The sequence below is a fragment of the Corvus brachyrhynchos genome, unplaced genomic scaffold (assembly GCF_000691975.1).
Source record: "Corvus brachyrhynchos isolate BGI_N302 unplaced genomic scaffold, ASM69197v1 scaffold302, whole genome shotgun sequence".
In the NCBI taxonomy this organism is placed as follows: Eukaryota; Metazoa; Chordata; class Aves; order Passeriformes; family Corvidae; genus Corvus; species Corvus brachyrhynchos.
In genome coordinates, this window is record NW_008237244.1 from 1,997,231 (window position 1) to 2,024,972 (window position 27,742).

General features: G+C 45.0%; 1 long non-coding RNA gene across 2 annotated transcripts in view; it reads left to right on the forward strand.

Moving 5' to 3' along the window:
- The window catches only part of LOC108445683, a 52,867-nt gene continuing 25,125 nt past the window's right edge, over positions 1-27,742 (forward strand). Inside the window, exons 1-2 of one of the 2 annotated variants that reach the window (XR_001860636.1) lie at positions 1-18,666; positions 27,638-27,711. This is a non-coding gene — a long non-coding RNA (uncharacterized LOC108445683). Of the gene's footprint in view, positions 27,712-27,742 lie in introns of both variants that reach the window. The other variant, XR_001860635.1, reaches the window with a different exon arrangement.

The following is a 27,742-nucleotide window of genomic DNA, read 5'->3' on the forward strand; positions in this document are numbered from 1 at the left end:
CTCTTTTCTCTTTTTCTCTTTCTTTTTTCCCTTTTTTTCCCCTTTTTTCTTTTTTTTTCTCTTCTCCCCTCCTTGCCTTCTGCCCTTCTTTCCTCTTGATAACACAGAATTTCCTCAGTTGTACAAAATGAGCCCACAGTTGTTCTTGGTGCTGCAGTGGGTGCCTGGGGGAGATGGGCTGGTGTTCTCCAAGTTCCATGGAGGCCCAGATAGAAGGCTCTCACTGCAGAGTGGGAATGGCCAAGTCTGTGTTTTCCACCAAGGGTGCTGCTCCCAGCTCACATCAGTCAGTCCTTGAACCATTATGACTAGCAGAGCACCATTTAAAGGAAATTGAAATAGGGGTGTGATCAACATGGGGCAAACCCAAGAGCTTCAAATGTCTTTACATTGGTTATAAGTATGTTGAGAGTTTAAAAAAATAGAGAAGCTCCATAGGTCTAAAATATTGCCCTGCAACAATAAGCATTCTAAATGCCATGACAAATGTGTCTTTTTGTTCCAACAGTCTGTCCTAAAATAGGCATAAGTGTTCCAGAATGCAGCAGGTGAAGGATGGCATAAAAACAATTGCTTGTTTACTTTCCCCCCACTCAAGAACTAGAGTAAATGCAGCCCATAGAATCCACAGAAATACTTTAGTGGTAGGAGTTGGGAAACATGGACTTACCATCCTGTTTGCTTAAAATCAGTGTAGTTTTCCCTTAAAATAGGTCAATACTATAATCAAAGAGAAAGGTACTTAAAAAATCACAGCAAATGGAAAAAGCTGCTTTCAGAATTCACTGAGTAAGAGGAGGGGTTGACAGCCACTGTGCTATTGCTAATTTATCCTTGTGGATGCTCTCAGAAGCAAGCAAATGTTATTTTATTTGAAGGGCAGAGGATAAAGAGTATTGTCTGGTGGCACAAAAGGAGCCAGTGTTGGAGCCAGAGCACCTCTGCAGTGCCTTGTTCTGTGGAAAGGTCAGCAGACCCTGTGTCTGTGTGCTTCTGTTTAAGCTTTGTCAGCTCTACCTTTAGTACCTTTACAGACAGCTGTAGCAGTGCCACTTCCTACAACTTTTTGGTATTCTCTTTTGAAATACAGGAGTATTTCAGAAGAAAGCCTCCAACTGGTTTTGTTCATAAATATAAAGGCAGTATATAATATTACTCCATCAAGCATTTCTGGGCACTGCAGGATCATAGCTTATTGCCATAACCTTTGGCCTTTCTTACTGCCTATGTTTGGTTCTTCAGTGCTCAGGAGCTTCAAGATCATTTAGTCCCTGGCTTGGGGAAGACCCCAGTTTTAGATCCCCTGCAGCTGCTTCGTCAGCCTGTCCTATCAGGTTTGCCATCTCAGTGATGCCATGTTTATACAATGCACATGCCCTGCATGCACCTACAAGCCTGCTTTATCTCTACTCAGAGTGCTGCAAAAGTAGATTTTGCTATTCCTCTGCTGCTGGAAGGGCTTCCCTGACACCCAGGGAGATGTGATAACTGTTCTATCTCATTTTGCCTGTGTGTTGTGGGATAGCCAGACCCAGAAATCAGGCTCTCAGTGGCTCACTTTGATGGGTTGGTTCCAAGTTGCTTTACACCTCATTTTTTCTTTACAGTATCTCTGTTATCTGTGTGCACTGCACTAATACACCACCTAATTCACTACTGTTTTTTTAATTGTCTTTTAATGCATTTTGAAGATACTATGTAATTCCAACTTCTTGGAATGTTACTTGGCTGTGACATAGGCTGCTTTTACCCTACCTTTGTTTCTCTGAGGTCCTAGTTTAAGAAAGGATCAGATAAAACATCCATGTTTTCTCAGTTGGTTCAGGATGCAGAAACTTCTTAACATGTCATGTGCTAGACACTGTGTGTAAATAGGAATTGCACTGCAACTTTTCCCTCCTTTGTTTCAGTAGAGAAACCAAATCTTTTAGAATAAACAAATTTACAGTATCTATGCTTTTCCCTTACATTTTTATTTCTTTTCCTCTTTTCCCAAGTAAGTGGAAATTTTAGCTTCAGAAAGAAGCAAGGTGAAAGCATTCTGCAGTGAAGAAGTTTTACATGGCTCCAGGACAGAGATGTTGAGTATTTGCTTGTCTCTATTTGACTTGAAAACAGTACCTGGAGATGGCTGTTTGTTTATATGGAGTGTTTGGGTGTGAGGCGCAAAGCAGGCAGATTTACATTTACATTTCTTCACTGCTTTTTTCTCTAGCTCCCACACATGAGCAATAGCCCTGCAGGGAAGGGTGGGGCAAGTTGTGCTTGTTGCTCCTTATTTCACCATAAACTTTGCTCTGAGTACTAGGACTTCTAAGGGGAAGGCAGACCTTGCTGTAACACCATTGGAAGTAGGAGTTACCCCTCTGCATAATCAATACCATGGTTGATGTTCTTGGGGAGAAAGGTAAATAAAATCTGCATCATTCCAGAATGAACTAGGTGCAGGAGGACACTTTCAAAGGTTCAGGAAACCTTTGTGAGAGGGAGCCTAAACCAGCACCACACAGTCTCCCAGCCCCAAGACAGAGACATTTGGTATCAGGGAGAAGTTGCTAAAACTCTTTCAGCCCAGGCACCATCTGCCAGAGACAGTTCTTGACCTGTGAAGCTTTCAAGGAAGGCGTGCAAGGCGCTCGTGGGGAGGTAGTAGCACCTCTCCATTTTATATGTGAGGATTTTGAGCAACAGACTTGCCAAAGTTTATATGCGGAGTATGTGCAGAGCCAGGAATTTATTACCCCTTGCCCAAATCTCAGGCTGATGCCAAATACAGATGGGTAGTTTGCTGAACGCCTCAGCCTGACTCCTGGAAAGTACTCGTGCATTCCCAGTGAAACCAGTGAGTTCCCCAGTTTAAAATGCATTTATTTTTATACTGCACAGACAGGCAATACATGTTTTGACAAACATGTGCCAGAGTGTTGAGTGCTTTGTGGATTCTTAGCCCCTGAAACATCATCATGCCTAACTGCTCATTAAACCTGCTGCCTAGCAGAATCCGTCAGTCCTCCTGTGAGCTCTCAGGCAGAGCCTGAGAGAGTATGAGGTGCCTTTCTCAATCTAACCTTGTGCTTTTTTTTTTGCTTAAATCACTAGCAAAGTTGAAGGTAGAGCTTACAGAGGGAGAAAAATTCCAGGTGAGTTCCACTCACAAAATTGACAAACTAAATTTGAAAAACTAAATTTGAAATGTGGTATTTTAAACCCAAATGTCTTTATCTCGTTTTATCGGAGCTAATTGGTTCAGCCTATTGGTGCAGCATAGGTTGAATTTTGAATGTTGCACTGATAACTCTAAACTGATGCCAGTATCTACACAGGACATCTGATGATGCGGTATCATACCTGGCTTTAAGGACATGTCTTACCTTGGGCAGAGTGGAGTCCTCTCTCACCAGAGTTTTATAACTCTTGATGAAATCTTTCTCAGTGTTATGTGTGTACGAAGTGCAGGTGGTGGATACTGAGCTTGGTACCACAACGTGGAGCAAAGTAATCCCATAGCGGTTATTCCTGTGATATCTATCCCCAAAATCACAGTGATGAGCAGGCAGCAATTTGAGTAAAAAGCAGGACACAAAAATATGTCAGAAGGTTCTGTAACCTTAGTTATCCTGGGATCTTATTTGTAAGGTGGGGGGGAATAACTGCATGCTTCAACCCTCCTCCTTACAGTGAAGTTGAGTAAAGCATATATGTCTGAGATCCCCAAGAAATTAATGCATTGGAATCACCACTGGTTGGCTGAGCTTGGTAGAAGAGTGTGTGGCTGCCCAAAGGGGCTTTTTCTTTCTCTTACCCTGGTCGTGAATTCTGCCCTCTGGTGTCCCAGCAGCGGCTTTGCTATTTCATCTGCCTGAAGCCTCTTCTGATTTGGTTTGGTTTTAAATAGGGTTAGTTTTCAGGTACGTACATAGGTTGGTTTGACCCCTTAAAATTCCATTGCCAAACTGTGGGAATGCTGGACCCAACAAAAGGAAAGAGGCCCACCTCTTTTGGCAGCAACCCTATTTTAGCTTTGAGTTAAAGTGATTGTGAAAGTGCATGCAAAGCAGCCTCTTCTGTTCAGGGTGAACTAAAGCCTTCCAAGTGTAAGCATAGGGAATTAATTACAGCATTTGCACAGCGCTTTTCTCCTAGAGTCTCACACGTGGCTGTAGTGCATGATGTTTCTTGGCATTACCAGCAGATGTGCCATCACCAGCAGCTCTGGCAGCACCCATTTCTTGAACATTTCAGCTCCTCCAGGGGCTGGAGTGGTGGTGAATTTTTGCAAGTGCAAGACAGGATCAGCATCATGCAGTATCAGTGAAGCTTCTGAATTCATGGAAGTGTATAGATGAGTGCAGTTATCTGGTCAATAAGATATTTTATAAGTCACGGGTGAAATGACCATCTTTTCATTGAACGATGTACATATAGAAGGTGTTTTTATAGACAGTATTATGAAGAATGTTACTCATTTAAGTTGTCCTTTGCACTAGAAATCCATTCTTTGCTCACTCCACAGTCACTCCACAGCTGGTTAGTGCTCGAATTTTGTAAGGTTTAGACAGTAGATGCCTGAAGTTAAATTTGATGCTATGGCCGTCCAAACAGCATTGCAACATGGGGGATGGGGAGCAGGGATTTCCCCTTGATCTGTACTGTTCCCTTTGGGTTCCAGAGCTTCCATCAGGGCAGGGAGGGGGAAGGGAGACTAAGGATATCTGAAAATCTTCATTGTCAGCAAGGCAAATTATACACATGCCAATTACCTCAGTTTAAACAACCAATCACACTGTAATGGGGAGAACCTTTAGAGCCTGAGGAAGGTGCTTTGAAATGCCTCTGCTCAGAGATTCCCTGTTAATGCAGAGAATTGCCCCAGCAGCAGTTCTTGGCTCCAGTGACTGGATTTTGGTAGCAGTGACAATGGAGATGGATAGGAGTGATATGACAATACAGGAGTTGAAATTTCAACAGTGATGAAGCAGTAGCCAGTAGCAACCTGGCTCCAGGCTTGCTGTATCACCCAACACAAATCCTTGATGGCAATGTGAAGGAATTGGAATTTTTTGTTACATGTCTGTCTAGTCATTGTCTTTGTGTCCAGGAAGTTGCTTACCCTGCACTTTACTGATCAGTCACTTTCCCAGGAATTCTACAGCTTCCTCTATCTTTGTGTCTTTCTAAGCCTCAAGTATAATTTTCTCCTTTGAAGCACTATACTGCTTTTTTAGAACGCCTGATCCTGTAATGGATGGAGTCCACTGAGAATCTGTCTAATTTTGTGAGCTACTGATCAGGGCCTGTAAGTTGAATTCAGTCTGTTTGTAGGTGAGAGCTGCTACCTGCATAGTAAGGCTCATCACCCTGGTCTCTGGTTTCAGAAGAGGATTTTTCCCATGCCACATGGCTGCTCCTCTTCTAAACTTTCCTAACGTTCACTGCGTACAGTCCCTGTTCAGTCTGGCACTGATGTGCTGGTTTTGTCCTCCTTCATCCAGCAGAGCTGCATCGTCTACATCTAGACATGACACATCAGTGCAATAAGGGCAGACATCTCTCCTGCACATGCAGAAATTAATTCCAGTTTTAAAGCAGAACTTATGTGACGTGTCACATTTTCTGTGAAAGAACACAAGTAAGTCACACTCAGGTAATATAAATGTGTCTGTCAGCTGGCAGAGGGCTATGTCAGTTTAGGCTAATAGCTGCCGAATAATAGATACACAGATGCTCTTAAATTGGTTTAATTTATGTCTGCTGGCCCTGACAATTGGAAGAAAAGATAAATATACACAAAGCCTTCAAAGCTTGGGGTGTTGTGATGCTAATTGAAAAGTCACCAAAGGAAGCCTGCATGGTGTGTGGGAATCCTAGTGCATGAGATTAGTGGCTAATTAGTGGCTGGGAGCTGGAGGGCATTCCTCCCAGCTAGCTCATGCAGAGAACAGGCAGCTTGGCCCTGGCAGGCAATTCTTGCCCTGATACCAGCAGTGGAGCAAGCGTTGTGGACAGCAGACAATGTGGAGATGGGAAGACACAAGTAGTGTCAGCGCTGTAGCAAATGCTCCATACGTGCACAGAAGCAGTGCCAGAGATACTGCTGTCTCGGCGGCTTGCTGTGTCCTGAGCCACAGCAAAGACACAGGCATTTGAGAACTGAGCTCTTTCTTCTTTTTAACAAACGCACAAGTCCTGTTATCTTACTTTCTGCTTCTTTCATGCTGTGTTTGCAGCAGATGACAACACACTCTGGAGGCCCTCAGCTTCAAACCTTGCTTTAGAGTCTGAAGTGAATGCATACAGATGGTGGCACTCCCTTCTTTGCATCGTGCTTTAGATTCATGACATTTAAAAAATAGAGATTTCATCTGTCTGCCAGTGTCTCGGTATTTCCCTCTAAAGCTTTTCCCTGAAGTACAAATGAAGTATAAGAATCAGAGATTTAAATAATACACTGCTGTCATATGACTCTATGAGAGTGGCCTTTAGAAGACTGTAGGAATTGGTATCACTGATGCATCACCGGCACCACTGAACTAACCAGGGCTTGCTTTGATTAGGCACGCATCTCTTTTTCTCAATTGTTTTGCATCCGTTTGTGACAATCCCATGTTTATTTCTTAAATTAAGAAAGGTTGTTTTGTAACTCTAAAGAGTTACATGTTTTCTTCTTTTTGTTACATTTGCTTTTCCAAATCTGAAATGTGTAAACACAGCTTTAAATTATTTCACAACCTCTTGATTAAACGAACTGGTACCAAAGCTCACATATGCATCGAGCACCAATACCAGGATGGGTCGCTTCTGAACACCACAGAGGCTAGAAAACTTTCTGTGTCACCAGCTCTGTGAATAACACTGTTTTGCTCAAGCTGGAGTCACAAATGGGATAATGTAATAAGCCTGTGGTCACCAGCAGTGGCCTGGGACCACGTGAGTTGTTGGTTGTAGTCCACTTTTCTGGTGATCAGTGCATGAGAACATCTAGTCCAGTTTCCTTAACCCTCGTGTCAATCAACCCTCCTCAACAGCTGTTAAAAAAAAAGCTGAATCACCGGTAAGAGCTAATTACAAAGCAGACATCCTCTATATAGTAGCTACATTGTAAAAATGATGCTGTGGAGAGGTAAGGTTCGCTGGCAGAGCTAATAAATAGTTGTGAAAAGTTAACAGGTTTTCAGACACAGTTCTTCTACAAGTCTGAAAGAGAAAACCAAGTTATTCTGGCGCATTCTCAACAACTCTATAGAGAGAACAGACATGACAGCCCTAGACATGGACAGTCAGCTTTGTCACAAATAACACCAGCTTGCAGGGCAGCCTGGAGAGCCCAGGTGCTCCAGGAATCTTAATAGCCTGTGTGAAGCAACAAATTCCTGAAACCTTGCTCTTCGTTCAGTAAATGTTTGTCAAAACAGGAATGAGAGATACAGGAAAAATCAGCATTTTTTGGCCAAATTATTTCCATCTGGTTCTAGGTGGGTATTAGTAATGCAGCTGTCAGTTTTCACATGATGGTTTTTAAACAGATACCCTTTTACTAGTCATCTTTTAAGATATCTTCTCTTTTTATCTTAAAATACCTATGGGTACCATTACTGATGGTTTCAGATACTACTGGACAGTAACATTAAGATGATACCCATGGAAGCTGGTCAGTGCAGTGACTGATGCAGCATGGGAATCTGGTGACAGTGCTACAAGCTGAAAGATACTCCATGCTGGAGCCTGGCAAGGAGCTGGGAGCAGATAAGGCATCTGAATAATCTGCCTGTAAGGTGAAAACAGAGAAGAACCCCAAATAAAATGTATTCAGCTGAATAGAGCTTGTGAAGGGACCACTGTTTGCTTGCATAGCTTTTGAGAGGAATCTTAAGAGGACAGACTGGCCTGGTGGGCAGGTTGCCTCTGCCAAGATGCTGCTTCCTTTTGGGAACCACAAGAGAAAACATTTCCCCTTTTCTTCTGGCCGTATTGAAATAGTCCCTTCTCCTTCCCTCCTGCTCCCTGCCAGGCTTGGGGTATCTCTTGCTACTGGGTGAGGAGCAGTGGGGCCAGACCAGCTACTTCTTCACAGCATCCATTTAAAGTGAAGGCTTGATAATGGTTGTTTGTCCATGGGTTCCTCTTCGCTTGGGGAGAAGGCCCTGTCACAAGGGCATTCAGATAATGCAGGTGGGTGTCAGCTGACCACAAATAGTCTGGCCATCTCCCCAGGGAGCAGAGGAGGCTCTGGGAGAGGGACTCATCCATGTCTTGACCTCCAGATGTTGTGCCTGAGCAGTTCCTGTACTGCTGAGGAGTTTTGTGGGGTTCTGACAGGCTATGTGTGTGAGAGAAGACAAGAAAATACTGTGAAGGAGCTAAAGAGAAGGAACTTCAGAGGTGTTTCCAATTCCTGTAAGAAATGTGCAGGGCCCTATGGGTCTGCAGGAGCCCAAAGCTGTGCCCAGCTTCACGAAACCTGTTAGCTCAGATGTTAGATACCAGGATTTCTTCTGGTTTCTGAGTCAGTTCCTCATAATTTAGAGAAGGTACTGGACTGAGCTGAAATTCTGCAAGCATATGTGATCTCATGTCAGCTAAAAACTCATAAAGATCAGCACAAGGCACTAGCCTGTTCCAAAGAAAAGCACCAAACCTCATTCTGGAGCTTTTGTTGGATTAAAACCAGAAATGCCATTAAGATGTTCAAAGGGCTGGAGCACCTCTTCTCTGAAGACAGGCTGAGAAAATTGATGTTGTTCAGCCTGGAGAAGAGTAGGCTCTGGGGAGACCTTTTAGAGCGGCCTTTCAGTACCTAAGAGTCTACAAGAGAACTGGAGAGGGACTTTTGACAAGGGCATTTAGTGATAGGACAAAGGGGAATGACTTTAAACTGAAAACTGATTTTGGTCAGGTATTAGGAAGAAATTCTTCCCTGTGAGGTGGTGAGGCACTGGAACAGGTTGCCCAGAGAAGCTGAAGATGCCCCGTCTCTGGAAGTGTTCAAGGCCAGACTGGATGAGGCTGTGAGCAACCTGGTCTAATGGAAAGTGCCCCAAACCAGATAGTCTTTCACCCAGCCAAAACCATTCTGTGATTATGTAAAGTAAAAAATTTAAATACTTCTTCAAATAAGGTAAAGAAGCCAGTTTGCCTTGCAAAAGCTCTCTCTAACAACTGCTTTCTCCTAGTAACTTCCAAAATAAAACTCAGCTATTCCAAAATTAAAAATAATAAATTCACCTATTAAAAATGTTAAAAATTATCTTTTCCAAAATAAAATTCAGTGTTTAGGATGTCATCTGAGAGATCTGTGTAAGTCTGGTTTAACTGGGACAAAGCTAAGGTGAGAGACAGGTCAAAATCAAGCTTACCATGGAGGCTATCTGCAACCTTTGTGGAGAAAGATTACCATCTTACTGGGCAGATCATGTTTCTGTTATTACTAATAACATCTGGTTTATACCATTTACTCTCCCCTCTTTCCTAAGCTATCGTCTCTGAGAGCTGGAAGACTCACACAATACCTGGGGTGAAGCTCTAATGAGACTGAGTCATGTTACTGATTCAGAAGAGTCTCAGATCATATCACCCACTGTGAGAATGTGTAGGTCCTCTCCCCACGGCACTCATTGTCCAAGCCAGAGAGATTGTAAGGAGGAGGGTCATGGTAGAGTAGGGATATCTCTGCTATTCTTAATGTTGTGATTTATAGCTGCAGTTTTTCAATAAACCCCATTTTTTATTTTAGTGCATGTTGATGTTGAAGCATATGAAATCTTACAGATATTTCAGTGAAAACAGCCTGCCTTTCTGTTTATGCTGTGAGGGAGTGGCTTTTCTGTGCTATTAGCCAGGAGGATCAAACTTTATTATGGAGCAGTTTGGTCTGGACTGCTTTCCCTCGCTGGCCTGTTCAAAAAACTCTAAGGGGGGCAAAGCCAGCCATCTTTACAGCCTTCCTGGGTGACAGGAACAGGCTGCTGCCTCTGGCTGTGTGCAGAGACCCTCCTGCTCCACAGGAGCTGATCCTGTTACGCTCTGTGGAGCAAGTCTGAACAGGGTGAAATGAAGAGGAAATGCCAGTTCCAGGCCTCCCAGATAGCTCTGAGCTACTCTGTACACTAACTTTTTCACCCTCAGGAGGTTTAGCATATTAGTCCCTCACCATCCACAAACTGCTTTTGGATCAGCACTGGAAAGCCACCCCACTCAGGTGATTTGGGGGACATGAGCTCTGTCGTGTTTATTGGGCTGCCTCTCTGCTCTCCTGTTTTGGTAATCCTCTGCTCTCATGCAGGTATTAACACGTACAAGAAAGCTTCATCACAATAAATAATACCTCAACTTGCCACTTCTTTTTTCTGTCCCTCAAAGATACCATCATACTTTTAAATCAGTCCTAGTAAAAATCATCAGTGGGGCTGCAGAAAGGTCAAAGGTTTGCTGGTTTAGGATTTCGTGGGAATATACGCTTGTTTGGACTTGGCCCAAAAGCTTCGTTTACCTGTTTGACAGGTAACAATTAGCGAGTAATAGCTCTGCCGGCTGGAATGTGGCTGCGAGGGCCAGCGGGCCCTGGTTACCTGGTGGGCAGGTGTGGGTGCAGCGCCCAGATAGGTATGTGCATGCACAGCATTCCTGGGAATCAGTTTTCCCTTAAAGATGCAGCGATGACTGCAGGGCACAAAAGGGCTGGGCTTAGCCCAGGCTCCAAGACACTGGAGCTGTTTGCAAGGTAAAGAAATAAAGTAAATAGTGGAAGAGGAGAGGAGCTGAGGAAAGGGTTCAAGAAGCAGCTGCCCTTTTTTTTTCTTCCCTGAAGAGAGGAGAGTTTTGATTCTTCCCTGAGAATCTTGATAACAGATAATTTAGTGTGATAGGGTGTCATGGGATATAGAAATAGAAAGAAGGGAAAAACCAAGCTCACTTGGCACAGGATGGATGTGAAGTGGGGAAACCATGTCTCAACTGGTTTAGAAACGGTTAAACAGCTTTTGTGCAGTTACCTCAGCTCTGCCATTATCGAGAATCCAAGCCTTATCGGTTTATTGAATAAAACCACTTTATCTGTGGCAAATGGCCCCATTTCCATCTCCTGCAGCAGTCAGGGAAGATTCCTGCATCAGCTCCTCCCTTGAGGGAAGCTGGTATGAATTATGTAGACAGTCAGGGACTTTGCAGGTGGTTTTAAGATGTCTGGTTTGATTTGTTGTTTTTTTTTTTTTTAACCACTGCAGGTGACCCTCCTCTTTTAGCTCTTTTAGGAACAGAAAGCTTTGCTCATTCTTTTCATATTTTATTCCCATTTGTGAACAGGCTTCTATGTTTGTGTATTCCCACTTTGGTGTTTCATATTTGACAACTGAGCTATTATGTGACTTTGCAGAAGTCACATCCACATTCTCTTTCCTGGTCTCTGTATTTTCACCTGCAGAGTTGGAGTAGTGAGTTCCATGTTACTAACCACAAAAAATGCAGATTACAAGTACTGCTAGTTATAAACATGTTGCTATTACAGATATATATAATACAATAATTCCTTTGAATCTTATTTTACTGTGATTTCAAAGTATTCTGTTTTTAATAAAAAACATGTATTTTTTTACTTATAAACAGCTTCTCTGGCTGAAAGGACTTTGTTCTTGGGGTACCAGTTGATGTCATTTGAGGAAGAAGAAATCCAAGTATAATTTGAGACCATTTTCCTTGATCTTAAAGGAGCCAGCATCATTTTGAGTAATTATGCATTATTTGTACACTGTTATTTAGTAGGACCTTCATTAAGAGGGAGTCTCTTTGCCCAACAGTGTATGGGCCAGTAAATGGTCATTAAGCCTGACTACTGGCTGACACAATAACAAGGTTTGTATTTATTTTCACGAACTCCGCAGGAGCCACAAGAAAGCACTGCAGGAGCACAGAGACATCTCTGCACTGTGGATCAAACCAAAGCAAAACACAACCCTTTCTCAGAAAGTGCTGAGAAATACATGACAAACCCTGTCCCCCTATCCACAGCCACTGCATGAGAAGCTGCAATTATCTATCCTGGGTTGGACCAGAAGCTCATACACTTGCACTGCACACCTCTGAGAGCCCCTGCCCTTTGGGAAGAAGTGAACAGCATTCTTTCCCTTCCAAGCATCCTCCATTCTGAGTCTCCGACTTCCTCAGCTGGAGCTTGGATCTGCATCTCTGCATTTCACATCTCTGCATTTCACATCTCTAAGTCAACACTTTGTTTCGTGGATTGTTCTGACTGCTGTTTGAACCCCTGTGTAGTTTTTATCTCCATGTTATGCAACCGTGAGCTCCACAAGCTATGAGGTACTTCCAATAATCTTTTTGTCTGTTATAGGCCGCATTTTTGACCGTGGCATTTGGCATCCATGGCACTGTGGGAAATAGCACGCAAAATATTCTGGCTCGCTCTTTGTCTCCCATTTCCTGCTGGCCTATCCAGCCTGCAGAGTCCTGCATGTTTTGGTGTGTCATCCAGCTGTGGTCATTTTGACCTTGTAACATTTCTGATCGCCTGCCCTTTGGGAGGGAACTGCATGCAGTGTTCCAGACCTGGGATGACCTACACTACCTGGTGATGCAGCAGTGATTTCTTGAATTCCTGATGTTGCTTCAGCCCTGCTGAGCATGGGAGCAACCAGAGCATGCCAAGCAATGCTTCCATCAGACTTTATGGTCATGATTGTGCTGCACAGTTGTGCTGCATAAGCACAAATGCCTTTGGAGTTAAGCAAAGAACTCTCCTCCCTCCTGCAACTTTCTCCCCACCTCTAGGTTTTGTATCCCTGTGTGTTCTTGATTACCCCATCACTTGAAGTGAGTAGAAAGAGTTCCCCTGACTTTGGCAAGATTGGAAGTCCTGGCAGCATCCCTTGTTAATGACAAGAGGAGATGCACAGAGAACCTGAGCCATGATTAGTGCTGAGTGATGTGCTCTTCTGGTCCTTAGGAATGGGAAATTTTATGCTCACAGGGAGACCAGACTTATTCAGGTAGAAGAGAAATAAGGTGCAGTACCAGTGCCAACCTGGTGAAAATGTTTTGCCTCACCTTTCACTTTCATAAATGCTTTCTGTGAACACAAGCAATTCAGCCTTTCAGTTTGGTGCTGCTTTCTGCTATATCAGCACTTTAGCCAGAACAGTTGGGAGCATTTAAAGAGTGGCATTAATTAAAGGTGACTCAGAAACAAATGGGATATGAAGAACTTGGAAAGAATGGAAGAGTAGCTATTGTACAAAATGCTTTTCTAAAAGAACACCTGGAGGGATGAACACCTGGAGAGCATGGTTAGGGAAGCAGCCTTCCCACTGCAGCAGTGCAGTCATGGTGATTAAACATACCTTTTGGAAGCACACACTGCTTTGAAGGGGCCTCCAACCATCACTAGGTAAAGCTTACAATGAGTGACTCGTTGCGTGTTAAGAGGCAGGATGACTCCACTTGCTGTTTGGGTTCTGTACAAAAGGTTAGCAGTACTTAGGCTGAACAAGGGGACTCTGAACAGTATAACAAGGACTCTGTTGTTCACTGGTAACTACCAGTAAAGAGTCCACTAGATAAAGTGGGTCATAAATGGCATCTGAAGTAGTCTTTCACCCCAGCATAGGATATTCCAGCAGAGCAATGTAGGAAAAGGATCAGCTCAAAGGAATTCACCACCACAGGTTATTCCCAGGCAGCATCACTGCCTAAGGAGGAGCGGAAAACACTTGGCCTTATTCTTTGTGAAGTGTTTGTGGAGTTTTGGTCACCATAGCATCAAGTCATCAAATACAGAAAGGTCTCCCATGATTCCTAACTGAACCCAGAGTGGCCATTGCTGTTTCTAGTCAACCTTCTGGTTCTGCCCAGTGTGTAATAGCTGAATGGAGCTTTGCTGGACACCTACAGGCTGCTCCATCCTCCCAGCAGGCTGCAAACAGATTACTACACCCAGCAACTCTTCATGAGCTTTTCTGGGCAGGTGAAAAGAGCAGGTAGTTCTGTGGATTATTTTACACAACCATAGGTCTGAGACATGTCACCTGCTATTACCAGGGTAAGGATTCAGAAACACGGCATTATGAGAGCTTGGGTTCAGCTCCCCGTCTCCAGACTTGACCTATTTGGGAGGGATTTTTCTGAAAGAGTTGCCAGCTTGAGGCTGATTACCTAATATGAAGAAATTTTAGCCAAATGGTTCTGCTGCAAGTCGCAGTAAGAATAAAGAAAAATACACTATTTTGTGCAGTTTTGTTGTTTTCATACATATGAACAGTTCTGCCATTCCCATGCTTCAGAGAAAGATAGTGAAAGTTAGCATGGCATCAGGAGAGGCTGACAGAAAAAAAGTACTGCTTCAGGAGTCTGCTTCTGAAAATCCCTTTGAAATTCACATTTGTTCAGCGGTAGTTGCCAATGTCAGCAGCTGAATACATCTGGGCTTCCATCCGCACTGAGCACATGCCAGGCTATGTGTGGCCTAAGAGCTGACACCTCTGCCTCTCCAGAGCTCTCCTGCTGGGATGGCTACCCTGGAGGGCACCCCTGTGAAGATAAACTGCCCAGCAAGGCTTTCTGGAGTTGGGACAGAGGGGTGGATCACAACAAGGAGCACAAGGGGAGAAGAAGGGGGCTGAGAGCTGAGAGTGTGAGCAGATAGGCTGCAAATGGGAACCAGAGCATGGGAAGCACTGGACTGCTTGAATGAGCAAGAGGTGGGGACCTCAGGGCACAGCAGTAACAGCAGGGCTGACTGAAGACAGACCTGTGGGCATGGGAAGGACTAGGACTGTTTGAATAGGAGAGAACTGGGAACAGAGGTAGAAGGAAAAGTGGTGGGGTTGGTCTGTGAGGAACAAGGGCTACTGATGGCTGAGTTTTGTGGTGGGCACCCGGTCTGGACAAGACCAATGACTGTGAGTGGCCTCCTGCTTTGGCCACCATGTTTTCTGCCTTCCCCTGGTACTGGATTGCCCAGAGATCTCAACATTACTGACACTAATTACGCTACCAGGAGCTTCATCACTGCAGAAAAGTCACTTCTCAGATGCAAACTGGACCACAGATGGCTGCTGTTTTTAATGGTAGAATCACAGAATTCTAGAACAGCCCAGATTGGAAGGAACCTTGAAAGATCACCTGGTCAAACCTTTCACACAGAAGGGAGCCTAGATGAGCTTATCTAGCACCCCATCCAGTCACGTATTGAAAACTGCTAGTGATGGGATCTCTACCATGTCCCTGAGAGGCTGTAGAACCAGACACTGTGGGTAGGACAACCAGAAATTGGAGAGCTGGATTAACAGTAAGTGGATGTCTTAGTGCTGTATTGCTGCAAGACGTGGGAGGTTGTCAGTCAGAGCAAAAGGCCAGGAAGCTTTCCTTGACAGCAGCACGACAACGGGCAAACCACTGTTGTACCGCTGCAGGATGGCATCTCCAGCCAGCAACAGCAGTGCTGAGGCCACTGTGCAAGGGAGTGGTGAGACCCCAGGGCATGACCTGCCTCATTTTGCCCTAGGATGGTGTCCCGGACTCATTCAGCACAGAAAACAAAGACTGCAAGGAGGTACTAATACTAATCAAGGAAGTAACTACCAGGAAACAAACACGATTTAAATTAAAGGGCAGTGTTGTCACAAGGACAATAGGGTACAAACAGACTTGGACATATTCCAGGTGGTAGAGAAAGGGTGGCATCTAACCAGGTGAGAAGTGAGTTACTAGAAGAGATCCCACAGGATGAGCAGTGAGAACAAGGGCCCAAGGGGCTCAGGGATGCAGTTTGGTTAGGAGACACTGACAGAACCATCCAGAGCCAGGACTCGGTGGGAAAGGTGAGCCCTTCTAGACCGCTTGCTTGAGCAACTTCCATTTTGGCATTTCCTAACTTTTGAGTTGTCTCTCATCTTCCAGGACATTTGAAGAGCATCATACTCTGTTTTCTGCAGCTTTAACTAGAATAAGATCTCATATAGGCCTAATTATGTACTACTAGTAGAGGAGGAAAAAAAAAGAAACAGAAAAGCAATCAGTACTTAACAATTGAGTTCTGACACAAGGAACTTGTCTTACCCAAGGCTGGTTGGGACAAAGCAAACAGTGTGCTGTCTGACTACAGCCCAGCTAGTGATGGCAAGCCTTTGTGGAAAATAAACTGCAGCCATCACAGCTCAGGGGATTCTTTCTCTGCCAGAGATAAGAGAAGTTATGAAGGACAAAGAATAAACATCTCTTGGACAGTTCACTGTAGTATATAGTCTCTCCTTCAGACTGGGGAAAGATGAAGAGGTAGTGCCTTTCCAATGAATGTTTTATGTCGGAAGAATTTAGATTGTAAAGGATTTGTTCCTTAAGTGATACATAATTTATTAAATCTTTTCAGTTCTGTGAAATAAAGAGCAAACACAAATTCTCACACCCAAGCAAACACACAAATAGGTTCTTACGCAATTCCACCGCCTGTGGCTGCTTTTTGCCAGTTTCCTCAATGGCTTAATTTAAACAAAATCCCAGGATGGGTGCACTCCAGAATGCTTCAGCGTGACCTCAGCCTGAGCTTTCTTTTAAGGTGGCAGGTCCCAGGGTTTTCCTTCAAAAGCATATGTGCTTATTGGCATCCTGTGTTGTCTAGGGGAAGGTCATGAGACCCATCTTATTTTCAGATTGGTGTAGGCTATTATAATATCTGTGCTGCTTGGACTGCAGTTGATGTTTCTTTCTTTGTAAGAAAAAAGGGAAAGCATTTGCAATTAGCACGTGATCACACTCGCTTCTTCCCTCCTCGCCCCACTGCAAGGCTTACACAAAGAACACAGCCAAACACAACCTGTGCATTGCTCAGAAGTAATACTCAGTCCAATATTTTATAAGTAATTGCTAACTAATAATTTTTATTATATCGTTGTTAAAAATAATAATAATGCTTTCCTTCTATAAGCAGTGTACATGACACCGTGTAAGAGTTTAAATCTGGATAACAAATATCACAGATTAATGCCTGTACCTTCCAGACCTACCAAATGGAAAGGCAAACTCAGAAATATTTCTAGTTCTAAGAACTGCCAGCGTATGTTTTGCTTTTCCTTCCTATCACCTCTCCAGGGTCTTCCAAGCCTTCTTTGCTGTGGCTTCTCTAGTGGCTGTCATGATGCTTCTTAATCAACAAGTGCAGAAGTCCTTGGGAGTCTTTCAGTATTTATCAGCAAGATTTGGAGTCCTGCCTCTGAGAATGGTGGGGAGATTGCTCTTGGTTAAGGCCCATGCTGCTGAATGGATGCCACAGGAGAAATGCTTCCTCCCATTAGGAGACTTGGTGGTTTTCGTGAAACAACAGGTAGCATCGTTTTCCTCCTTTTGCTTCAGCTTTTGAATGTATAGAAGACATTTACTGATTTACATGATCATTTACTGCACAAAAAGGCATGTAGGAAAATTTAATACAGTTCTGTCTTGAAATGCAAATACCAGATGCTGCAGGGCCTCAGCCATACAGATTTTTTTAATGAAAAGACTCCCTTTGTCCTTGTCACAAATGAAAAATAAATTATATATGCATTTTTAAAAGATCTCACCACTCCACACTTGGAATGTGATATTACAATGCAACCTGAAATTATGTTTCAAATGTTAAGCTCAAAATACTAACCTAAAAAGATGTACAGGTGGAGGTAGCCCAAGAAATCTGTCTCTGTCCCATCCTGTCCCACCCCATTCCATCCTTAATCCTGGGAGATGAGCAAAGGAGCATCTTGGTCTCCAGGAAGGCATTTGGAACACAAAGGTGGATTTTTTAGTGCAAGATTAGCAGCAGAACAGTGTTTCTGTCTGGAAGGGGGGTTGCTGTTGGAGGCAGCAGAAAAAAATAATCACCAAGTGCTTTGGGTAATATTCAGGGCTTCTGTCAACACCACCCAAATTACCAGAGCACTTACCATAGAGGCAAATCTTGGGAAATCACGTCAAGTGTTTAGCAACCGGTGATCTCATAGTTTTTCTTATTTGAGCAGTGCAGGATGAAAGCCTCCAACAAAGCCTGAGCAGACAACTGACATGTCCCAGCCTGTTTCCTTCAATGGCTAAAAGAAGTTATGGCAGCCATTTAAATAAAATCTCCCTCTCTCTGTGCAATTATCTCTGAAAATAGCACGGGGTGTTATGGGCAGCTTTCACAGGTAGGAGATATATTTGAGGTCCTATGCAGCACTTCGGGTTTGGGAAGCAGTTTAATCTGGTCTTGGAATATCTCATCACACTTGAAGGAGACCACTTGCCCTGGATGTCCAACTTCAGGGGAGGACAGGGGTTTTTGCACAGGTTAGCCCATGCAGCAGATGATAGACACTTTCAGAAGGAAAATCTGAGTGTGTTTCTTTACAGAGCCTTGTCCTCCAAGCCCTTTTAAGCCTCCTTTTCTGTTAGTCAACAAGCCCCAGTGGCTATGCCAAGGCAGGGGTTGCAAAGAACAGTTTTTAAAGAATGTTTTTATTTCAGTGTGAGAAATGTCCCATTAGATTTTACTTCATATTCTAGTGATTCAAAAGTCCTTAGTGAAATGTCATGTATTTTCAGGCAGGTTTTGCAAATAATTTGGAACTAAATATTTTAAAGCCTTCTTTGTCTCTCTCCAGGAGCATAGGCAGCACTGTGAGATGACCTGGAAGAAAAGACTGCTGTGCAGTAAGTTACAAATTTATGACTGTGTAAAAATAAAAAAAACCAACTCAAACAATTATTGTTATACCTGACATTTATGTATGAATGCACAGAAACAATTTGACACCTGTAAAATCCCTTGCCAGCCTCGTTTAAGCTCACCCTGTGAAAGAAATGGATACTAGTCACTTTTATTACTTGCAGTGCAGAGACCAAGTATTTTGAAGCCTGCTAAATAAGTTGGGCCATACCTACAGATGATGCAAAACCACCTCCTGTAGTTACTCTGACATACCTGCGGTCACAGAGGGCTCTCTGTCTCATTGCTCAACTGGTGCTGCCCCAGGGATCTCTTACATCAGGTACAACCTCCATGAGCTGCAGACACAGCAGTCTCCTGTCTCCAATACTGCAGCTTCCCACCCTGTGTCCCTGGCAGAGGTGCTGGAAGAAGGGGCCAAGCTGCTGTGAGCTCTGTCGGCCAGCCAGGCTGGTGTTTCAGCCCTGCCTGGGCCTGGGCCCCAGCCCCATCATGCTCTCCCCAAGTCTCTTTTGGAGCCCTTTGGTCCAGCCCCATCCATCCCTGTTCCCTTGCTGCTGTAGTGCTACATTGATGAAAATGCATCTTTGAATAGATCTAGCCATGGTGGAGAAATGAGCATTTTTAGGGGAATGTAAGGACCAATGGCTGTAATATTTTTCTCCCACTGGGAAAGGGAGGAGGAGCTGGCTGCTGGCAGCAGGTTGTGTTAGCACTTTAGGATGACTAAATTGCTCAAGGTAAAAGGGTGGTGAAATTTGATTTGAGCTGCTGTCAACAGTGAAAATGCACTTATCACAGACTTCTCCCACTGTCCTGGAAAGAGACTGCATCCAAGCTTCCAGCAGCACCCAGTAGCGCTCTCACTCTGTCACGCTCTCAAACTCCAAGAGATGGGAGTGACAAGGATATGATGCTCCAGCCACCCTCTCCCCTGGCTGAGCTCGAACCAGAGGCAACTGGATGCAGTCTGCAGCTGGGTTCTTAACCTCCATGGAGCAGTACAAGTCATGAAATCCACCTCATGAGACATTATGAAAAGCAACTCTCAGCTCTTTCCCACAACTTCTACAGTTTTATTCTCTGTTCATGGATAACTCTGCCCACATCATCCTCACCCTTGAAAGTGGTGCCTGTCAGTGTCATATTTCCATCTGAGCAGCTCCCAGCCCAGCTGAGCTCTCCTAAAGATGCCACAAGGAGTGTTTGGTGTGAAAGTGGAATTCCCCAGCACATTAATGGGGAGGCCACTTCTTGCAGTCAAAAGAGAAGACCCAGAGGATCTGCCTCTGCAAATCTGTAAATCCCAGTGATTGGAACTTCAGCCTGCAGCAAGCTGAGCAGACTTGCTTTTAGTTTTCTCTTGAGTAGCAGTGTCAAAGATTACAGCTCTTGTGGTGCTGGTGCCATCTAGTCATAAATTTAAATCAGAGTTTGACTCTGCATCTTCCCTCATGGATTTTCTGTCTCAGGTCCCCAGAAGTTGAGGGGTGAGCAGTTACATGTCTGAACTTGCAGTCATAATTCAGTGGCCAGTTATCAGACATGATACATCAAGTAGCTGCATCTGATTAAAAATGACTGTGTGCCTCCTCTTTAGCTGCAGTATTCCTCAGTCATGCTGAATGTGCGAACTCATGAATGATGCTCATGTGAAAAATCATCTAAAAGAACTAGAGTATTTTTCCAGCTTGCTCACCCAGATTTGCCTCTACCTTTGTTCGAGAAGGCTCTTTTCCCCTCATTCCCAGTGTTTGCTCTATCACGTAGCTTTGCCTGTATTTTAGGTATAGGCTGCAAGTGTCACTGCTTTCTCCAGTGCCACTGACATTTATCTCCAAATCTTCAGTTCTGGTGTGACTTTCAAATGTCCTTTTTCCCTTGTTTTCATACACTCCTACCTGGTTTTGATGGTCTGGAGCATGCTGACTTTCTAGGTTTAACTGAGTTTGAAAAGCACTAACACAGTTCTGGCCTTTGGTCCCCATCCATGTGTCCAGGGCACTGGAGTGTCCTGCACCCACCAGCCTCTTCCACACCTGATTTTCAAATAATGCATCAGTTGTTAGCAGCACCCTGGGAGGGCTGGTGTGTGCTTGCAAGCTTCTCTTGGCAAGGGCACAGGGCATTTGCAGTTGCAGACAAATAACACAGGCCTCCCAACAATAAAAATATGTTACTTTTTTCACCTCTGGACTGTGACAGAGTTGAGGAGGATGACTGTGGGTGCAGAACACTACAAGAAACTGGATGAGTGTCAGCCACCCAACGGCTGTAGGGTTCATCCTTGCCCCTTCTCCTGTGAACACAGCCTGATAGGCCACGGACCATGGCATGTTTTGTGTCAGATTAGCAACTGGTATTTGCATATAGAGATGGACAAAGCCTGCCAGGATTTTAACTCTTCAGACATAGTTTTCACACTACTGAAACCACTCCTAGTAGCAAAGTGTGAGACCTCCGCAGGCTCCTGTAACGCTGCAGTGATCTCTGGGAGAAGGCTGGCAGCTGCTGCCTGCCTGTGTCCCGGGCACGCCGGCTGCCTCGCCCTGCACAGCGCAGCAGGCAGCCCTTGCTGAGAGCCACGGCGCCTGCTTTCCTAGGAAGCACCTCAGCAGCACCTAATGAGTTAGGGCTTCTTGGGAAATATTTTTGCATTGCTTCATGCCCCAAATAATTGCTTAAGCCCCCTTCCCTCCACTGCTCACATGCATTTCAAATCCTGCCCCATCCCACTTGCCAATTTTCCTCAGGCTTATTGTGCAGAGCAGGAGGTTGCATGCTGCAGCATGGCACCCACTCCCAGGGAGACCTCTCCCCTTTCCCAGCTCCCCCTGTAAGCAGTGGCCCTGGCATTTGGGCCACCACGCCCCTGATTGGAGCAGCTGACCCTGCAGGGGACAGCAGAGAACCTCACCATACCGACAGGAGCTGTGCTTAACCACCCATATCCAACTCAGAAAGCAGACCCGGGCCTATTTTATTTACAAGTAGTGACAGAGGCATCCCAGCTTCCCATCCAATGCCTGTCCCTGTGTCCAGTGAGGTCTGCCCCTTCACAGTGCCAAGCTCCCCACAAGCTCCTGCTCCCAGCACCTGCTGCAGCACTGGCTAACACTCAGGGCATCTGATCCTCCCCAGTGGCACCCACCCTGCTCCTGACTGCCAAACTTCAACTATTTTAAGACAAAATTGTCCTCAGGGTATCAACCTCTAACCTGCATCTGAGACTTAGCCAGAATTGGTGGAATGGGCTAGCCATTTGCAGGAGGAGCCTTGGGCCGGGCACTGGAGTGCTCACCCTGGGAAGTGCAGATGGTTTTATCACCTTTCTCTTGAGATGTCCTGACACTGGCGCTACAGCTTGGCATGGGACACAGGTCTTCCTGTGCCTGTGAAAATCCACCAAATCCCAGTCAGGTTAGAAGCTGTTTAAAAGCATCCCCATATGTACATAGCAGACCTGAGTTCCTGTGGGGTTTTCTGTTATTAATGGCTGATCTGGCTTCCAGGAACCAGTAATTGCCAACTGGAGACTTTTTTTGCAGCAGGAACATTTTGAAAACCACTATCCCATGCACACCCTCTGGTGAGTGATAAATTGCAAGCTCTTGTGGCCACTTTTTCTACAGTTTGATGGGGTTTTTTTTCTCTCTTTCCTCCCTCTACTCCTTTATTTTTGTGAAACTAATAGGTAGTTAATTATATGTCTGACATCCAATTGAGTCAGCCAGTGGCTTCACAGCTCAGCAGGGGATGACAGGCAGATAAACAGCCAGACACACGGACATACACGCCCACAGATGCACACTCAGACACGACTGCATAAGCCGTTTCTCTTAGAAACCTGTATCTACAGCAATGATGGAACTACAGTGGTTTTGGCCAGTGGACATTTGTCAAAGACAGTGACCCTTGGCCAGAATGGAGAGATGTCACTTGAGGGAAATAGGGCTGGCTTTTCCTTTTGTGCTAAAAAACCCCAACAACTTGAAAACTGTTCTTCAAAGACTATTTGGGTGACATGCCCATGCCACTGGACCCCTGCCCAGGCCACCCCCAGGCCCTGCACGGGCCCCAGCTGCAAGAGTGCTTTTGGCTTGACCCGAGACAGTGTGAACTCTTATTGCATGTCTGTGTTGGGGCCCCGGTCCTGACATTGCCCAGCTGATGTGTTCATATGCCTGCTTTGAAAGCCCTAGCAATACTGCTTTGACACCAGCAGTTAGGAGAATAATTTCACTTCTCTCTGTGGGGCACATCTGTACATCTGTACTCAGGTCTGGAGCACCACTGGTGACCCCAAAGGAAGGGCAATCCAGAGCATGGTTTATTTAGGGAGTTATAAATCGAGCACATAGCTACACACTGGGAATAGATGGGTTATCAATAGCAGTATGTGGGCATATTCCACATTTTCACTGGCTTCAGCTGGGCCCCTGTGCAAAGTGGATACATAGGCATCAGCGAAAAGGGACATCTAATTCATGCAAGTGCAAGAAGCAGGGGAACCCCACCTTTGCAGTCACCTAAATTCTGGGATGTGACACACAAATAAGGAAAATTGATTTTTCTACCATGCTGATAATCTCACACATAGGAGAAAAGGGTCTGTTGCCTGCAGAGGCTGTGCTGCCAAAAAGGCTGCTTGCTGCTCTGGGATCTAGTCCTCATGCAAAAGACAGCTTGAATCTATTTGGGAAAAGCAAAGCCACACGTTCAACAGCCACAGGTCATTCAAGGCACAATATGACATACAACATTCACGTTTATTCTGATTGTTGCACTCCTGTAGGACTGATTTCAGGTAATCATCAGGGTTTGGCACACAGGAGAGAGCACGGATAGTGGCAGAACCTACAGTTTGTAGGTACAAGAGGAAGTGACTTGGTCCTCAGCAGCTGCCTGTCTGCCGACCTGTTCTGGGTTTGTGGCTGTGCATAAAGTCCTGCAGACTCCCAAGTTTCTTAGACCAGAGGAAAGAAACAGCTGGCAAGAGCAAGCAAGAAAGTGAAGGATTGAAAGCACTTTCAAGGAGTTCTTGATTGGTCTTACAAGCACCACGCCGAAAAGCCTCAGCCAGTTCCACGTGCACTGTCTGGAGACCTGTTTTACATCCAGCCAGCAACTAAGCCCCGCAGACCCACTCACTCACACCCCCTCTGTGGGATAAGGGAGAGATTTGGAAGGGTAAAAGCAGGGAAACTCATGGATTGAAATAACTACACGTAAAGCAAAAGCCCCATGTGCAAGCAAAGCAAAACAAGGCATTCATTCACCACTCCCCAGGGGCAGGCAGGAGTTCAGCCACCCCCAGGAAAACAGGGATCCATCACATGTAATGGTGACTTGGGAAGACAAATGGCATCACTCTGAACATGTCACCCTCTTCCTTCCTTCCTTCATCCCCGGTTTTAAATGCTGAACATGATGCCATATGGTGTGGGATATCCCTGTGGTCAGCTGGGGTCAGCTCCAGTACCATCTGCCAGAGCAATGACAAGTGTCCAAAGGTGTCTGTATTGGGCTTGACCAGGAGCTGATCTCAACAAGTTCAAACACTTTAGGAATTGCTCTCTGTCAGCCTCTAATTGCTGATTCTAGCAATCACCAGCTGATGAGATCTGAAATTTGGATCAAGGAACAGCTTAAGCAAGTGAGTATTGCAACAACAAAAAAAGAGAATTCACACATGAACATTATTTTTCACAAGAATGAATCTAAGCTCTTACTCTGCCAGTACCATGCAACAGCACTACTTATCTTTAGAAGTGGGGTTGGAGGTGGTCATACTCCACAGAGGGCTTTGCTCCAATGTAGCAAGGCGCAAAGGATTCAATTTTAGTCTGAGCCAGGATGACCTACAGAGCCAAGTCTTTGTGCCTGGTCTGTGGTTTGCTATTGCTGACTTCATTCATGGGTACATGCACAGGGAAGTTGTGCAAGCCTGGTAATGTGTTTGCACATTTAGAAGGCAGTGGTGCAAAACCACACTCGAGTCACAGCTGAACACACTTCATGGGGGAGACACTGATATATTTCACTATATTTAGATCAGCCTAGATCTTCTGAAAAAGCAAAAACAGCAAACAGGAAGGAGTACAGAGAAGGCATTCTTTTTATAAGGCTGTTAAAGAGTAATGAAATGAAAAGGGCAAAGAAAATATTAACACTTACTTTGCACTCTGGCTGCATTCATGTGTGTCTACTTTATTTAGAACTGGAAATCTCCTAAATTTGGCAAAGTAATGGAAGACTTAACAGGATGCATGTAGGTCCAGCCTGGCCTATCTCTGGTGGAAGAACTTGTTGCAATAATGTCTCAGGGTCTGGCTCGAGGACATTCTGGGGAGGTAGAGGCTATATCCTTATTGCTTTCTACATAAAAAGGGAGTGATTTAAGGCCTGGACTGGAACGGGCTCTTTTATAGAGAAATAGAAACGTCAATCGCGATTTTGAAGTTTACCCCCAAAGGAGATCTGGAAACAAATTTTTGAAAGAAGCAAAGCAGTGTTTTATGGGCATCTCCCACCTTCAAGAATGCTGAATACATCTCGTACTGTTAATCAAAAGTAAACTGTGAGAGTAAAGAAAGGAGATTTACCCAGCCAAGCAAGCAGAGGCCACAGATGCAGCACCTCCAGCGTCACTCTCCACTGGGGCTACAATGGCATGTGCAGAGGGCTCAGAGCAGGACAGACCTGCATGGTCTCCCTTACATCCTGAGCTGCTCCTCCGATGAACCCCTTTCCCTCCCCACCCTGCCACCCATCTCTGTCCTCCAGAAGTGGAGTCTGCCTCCAAAATCCCTCCAAGAAAGCCCAACAGACAAGGCTGCCATTCCCACATTTCTCTCAAGTTGCCAGCTGTGCCTAGGCATTGAGGAAGGGGTGCTTTCTGCTAGATCCTCAGCTGGCTGGGGCTTCATTTAGCACAATCACAACCTGGAACCGCAAACAGCAATTCTCAGACAGATCGTGGGGCCTTCAGCTTCAGAAGCAGTACAAGATATAAGTGTTAATTTGTGGTTAAGGCATATTTATCTGGAACAGCACTGAAGGGTGTCTTGGCCTTTCCTTCAGCACAGCGCTGAACTGCCAAAATAAAGAGGCATTAAAAGTTAATAAAAAGGTCTGAAACACGTTCATTAAAATACTTGGAAAACTTCACAGTTTGGCTTCATACCATAGAATGAGTATGTGAAAACTTGACTGGGCTTGCCTGCCTCCCTAGCAGACTGTCTTAATACTTATAAAAATATCACCTGGCGCCTGATGCCGTGTTAAAAAGCCCCTACCATGTCAGGTACTGTTGTAATTTGCCCTGGAAATGCATCTGAAGCAAAGGAATGCGTGAGCACAACTTCAGAGCTCAAACAAGGAAAATACTGGTTGTTACATAAATCAGTGGATACAGATGGCATTTTACTTATTTTAAGCATCAGCCTAAAGTTTCAGGGGCTGGTAACTTTGCCACCCCACTCTGGTTCATCCCGCCTCTGGATGGACAGATGTTGCAGCTAGTGCTCCCAGAGCAGGCTCTGTGGATACCACATTTTCAGGTGTCCTGGCCATATCTGGAACAATTTCAAGGAAAATCTAGCCCTGTATTTGACCTCATTGTTCTATTTACTCACCACACTAATTACGTCGGGCAGAGAGAAGGCCAACAAGACAGGCAGGATGGACTATTTGCATAGCTGCAAGCGGCTTCTATCTGATGGAGTGGAGTGGAATGAACTATAGGTGGATTGTGGGTCAAGAGGTTGTTTGAGTTTCACATTCATGGGTGCCCTCTCCACAGCCAGTGCTTTTGTCAGCCATTCCACAGCACTCTGCGCTGCTGCTCAGTCATGAACTGAGGGCTGGATTCAAGCTGCCAGGGATCAGGACCGCTGTGTGCCCATGTGGCACCCTGGGGACAAACCCTACAGTGCTTCAGTGAAAGTGCCCACTGTCCACCTCAGCCTACAGCCTGCCTGAAACCCTGAGCCTTGGCAATAATTTGTCAAAAGATGAAGCCATCTTTGACCTAGTATTTAGTTTTAGGGTAAAAATTAAAAGATATTTGAAGTACCCGCTTAGAATTCTTTGCCTAGTCTTTGTTCCTCCTACCCCAGCCATTCCTCCGGGATGCCAAGCCTCTGGCTAACGTACCACTCTCACATTTGGGATTATCCTGCTTCATAGTGTTTATCCTGTTTCCTTCAAAATGCAATGACTACCTTGGGACCAAGACACAGTATTGAATTTTTACACCTATCATAGCATCTGTGAGTCCAAGGTGTTGGAGTTGGTGGCCTTTGGCTTTTTCCCTAGATGAGCTCTCAGAGTTGTCAGGTATAATAAAAGCAGCCTTATGGGGGTTTTTTAAGGTAGGGCTTATTTTACCAAGGAAGGTAGCTAGTTAGCACTTTTCCTTTGCCTATGCAAAAGTGTATGATTATGTAGCACTTCTCCAGCAGTGGATTGCTGTTCCCAGACATGCTTCCTTTGGGAGCCTGCTGTAGATTTGAGCTGCATGTCTCCCACCTTGCAAAATCCCAAGGCAGGGCTATGTGGAGGCACAGGACAAGTTCAGAACAGGCAGACTGTGTTTGGAGGTCACTGGGACCCATGTAGCACCATGTGTAAGGAAAAGAAAGAATTTTCAGCCTTCCCACCCACATTCTCCGCCCAAAATGACTTCTGCTTGGAGAGCATCACAGAGCTGAACAGACAGCACCTTACTTAGTTTGGGTGACTGAACCCAAAATCTCAGTGGAGATATCACACATTAGCATCCCTGCATGGCAACCACAGCTCTTGGCACAGTCCTACCTGTAAACACCACCACTGTCCTCTGCACCCTGGAGCACAGAGTATCAGGTATGACCTGTTCACAAGGACCTCAATTTCTGGCAAGAGCAGCACCCAGCTTCTCCAGATCCATTCACCTGTCTTTTTCCTTCACAGGAAGATCCCTGAAAGACTTCCTGATAGGAAAAGATCAGTGCTGAAGGGATGGAAAGGAGCCCACACAGTGGAAGGTATGCACAAGTCTTCCTTCTACAACTTCTC